Source organism: Lynx canadensis, chromosome B3 (assembly GCF_007474595.2).
Source record: "Lynx canadensis isolate LIC74 chromosome B3, mLynCan4.pri.v2, whole genome shotgun sequence".
In the NCBI taxonomy this organism is placed as follows: Eukaryota; Metazoa; Chordata; class Mammalia; order Carnivora; family Felidae; genus Lynx; species Lynx canadensis.
Window position 1 is genome coordinate 35782882 of NC_044308.2, and position 2894 is coordinate 35785775.

General features: G+C 49.8%; 1 long non-coding RNA gene across 1 annotated transcript; it reads left to right on the forward strand.

The window, feature by feature from the left end:
- Window positions 1–333: 333 nt before the first annotated feature.
- LOC116738135 lies at window positions 334–2168 on the forward strand. The gene is made up of 2 exons (XR_004343772.1): window positions 334–493; window positions 1497–2168. It is a non-coding gene; the product is annotated as an uncharacterized LOC116738135 (long non-coding RNA).
- Window positions 2169–2894: the final 726 nt, after the last annotated feature.

A 2894-nucleotide genomic window follows, 5' to 3' on the forward strand; every position in this document is an offset into this window, starting at 1 on the left:
GCCCCATCCCGTTCCTGCTGGTTAACGAAAGTGCTGCAATCTCCCGACAGAGAGGTTTCACAACAGACTAGTTGCTTGAATTTACTAACGAGCGCCCCAGACAGCGACATCGCCACTAAACCAGGCTTAAAAGCTAGTGCCAGCGGGACTAATATTAATGGGCATGCGCAAAAGGCTCGGAGGCCCCGCGCGTGCCCCCTGGCGGTCAATAGTCCTCAGTGCAATTGAAAAGTTCGGCTTCCCTCGGCCACACTCGGTCTTTAGCCCCGCCTCTCGTCCCGCCCTTGCTCCCAGCACCGACGTTGATTGGCGAGCGGCAGGCTATAAATGCTTGAAGGGCGGGCGGGGAGGAGTCTCAGGCACCAGCGCGGGTTGAGGATATTGCGGGTGAAGCAGAGGCGAGCAGAGACGCCTTCATCCAGCCGCCTGCCCTGCTTTTCCAACCTCCTGCATCATTGCCTTCATCCTAGGCGACGTGGACGCGACAGGGAAGGTAACATGTCACTTTGTCCAGAAGGCAGTTTGCGGGCTCGAGGGAGCCACACCTTTGCGTCTGCTGCCCCACCGGCTGAGAATTCCCGCCTCAGCACTGGCTGGGGCCTCACCTGGGGGGACCTCCGGACGCCCCTGCCTTCTCTTGGCGGAGCCGGTCCCGTGGGTTTAGGATTAAGGAATGCATGAGGCTAGACCTGGTTGAGCGTCTCGGCCTTCAGAAGGTTCCCACCTTAGGGCCTGAATACCCTCACCTGTACCTGGTAACCTGGAAGGTGCGCCCAAGTGGGAATTGAATGAATGGATGAATGAATGAATGAATGAATGAATGAATGAAACTTGCGATGGGGGGCAGGCCTGGTTTTGTGCCCTTGCACGGCCTGCTACATTGGAAAGAGCATTTGCTGGCCCAGAGCCTTGGATTCCAGCTCTGGCTGTCCCATTCGCTGCCGCTGAGCAAGTTCCTCCCACCCTCTGGGCCCCGATTTCCTCCCGTGTAAAAGGAAAGGGTGGGACAGTGTGATGAATGCATATTGAACACCAATGATGAGCCAGACGTTGTGATAAGTATGGGGGGTACAGGTGAGCCACAGCCCTGCTCCCCAAGCTTACTGTATGGGGGAGGATGATACTGAACAACCTGTCATAAACGCGTAATTACACATCTGCTATTAAGAGACGGTAAGACAGAGAACTTTCAGAAGAGGATTTTATACAGCCTGGGTGGGCTTCCTAAGGCTTGACAGAATTAACTGGGGTAGGTAGTCAGTCACTGGCCCTGGCGAGAGCGGGGAATAGCAAATACAAAGATATAGAAGGTGAAACACACACTTTTTCCCCCTTTTAATTGGATGTGATAATAACCCTCAAAGTATACAAGCCAGAGGCGTGGAAGCTTTGGTGAGTTAAATTGAGTAGAAGTTGGAGGGTTCTTTGGAAGCCCATAACTATTTTGAGCAATCTTGTGAAAATAAGGGATGGCCCCTGACCCTGTGTCCTCATAGGAGTGTTCCGGAAGGTTGTTGAATCAGACCTGAACAGTCCAGGTTTCATGGTGCTGTGTAGAATCTGTGTTTTGACTTTGGGAGACATCGGGCCGCTTCAGAAGAACGAAAACAACAACAACGCTCTCTTGAAAGCGGCCCACGTCTACCTCAAGCTGAATTATCCAGGCTGGTTTGCACAGATAAGAAGATGGAGAGGTGGCTTGTACAGTGACAGAAGAAAAAAAAAAAAATCAAGGGCTCATCACTGTACCTTATAAAAGCACATGTGTGGAGGGGACACTGTCGCAGTAGAAGAAATACCGGAGACCACTGAGGTGGTGAGGCTGGCTTTGCCTTAACCTTAGCTGCGCGAACCTGGCAGGCACTCAAACTCTCTGAGCCAACAGTCTGATAGATGAACAGGGCGAATGAAGTTCTCCTGATGAGGTCAAGTTCAGAATGGGAATACAGGTGAAAGTTATTTCTAAACTACAAAGCTCGACCCAACCAAACCAGGAACCGCCTGGCTCGCGTTGTTCCCTCAGAATTTTACTGTAGATCCTCCTTCAAATTATGGGGAGAGAGGATTTGGCAGCTTTTATTTGCATTTGTAGCGATATACCAAGTTGTTCTGTTGCATACGTATTTTGAATTCTTTCATTTTAATTAGAACGTTTCTCTTTTCCAAAAGGTGGTTTTAGAATTTCATGTGTGGTTCTCTCATCATTTTTAGAAGAAAGAAGAAAAAACAAAACAAAACAAAACAGGGTAAAACAGTTGACAGGAGGTTTGGATTTTTTTTTTTATGCCATTGTGTAACACATCCAGTGACAATATGGATTTTTGTAAAAACTGTTGTTCTTAGATGGTTTGTCGGGAAGCAAGTCCGTTCCTAAAATTCTCTTACCCCTAATCCTGGCCCCCTTGCTAATCCCAGCCACGGACCTGGGTGTGCTTTCAGTGGTCACAGGAGAGATGTGAACAGAACCTGAGAAACAATGGAGCTTTTTTTTTTTTTTTTTTTAACATTTGTTTATTTTTGAGACAGAGAGAGACAGAGCATGAACGGGGGAGGGTCAGAGAGAGGGAGACACAGAATCCGAAACAGGCTCCAGGCTGCGAGCTGTCAGCACACAACCCGACGCGGGGCTCGAACTCACGGACCCCGAAATCACGACCTGAGACGAAGTCCGCCGCTTAACCCACTGAGTCACCCAGGCGCCCCAACCATGGAGCTTTTTAAACAAAGTAGCGAGTATGCTTGGTGAACAATCAGAAGTGGGAAACCAGTTATGAGAAACCAAAGCTGCTGCCTGATTGCAAAGGACTGGCAGGAGGGGGTTTGAAGAGTGCAAGGCTTAGGCTTGCTGGACCTGGGGATTCTGAGACCCAGGGTTGCCAGCTGTGTGTTCTTTT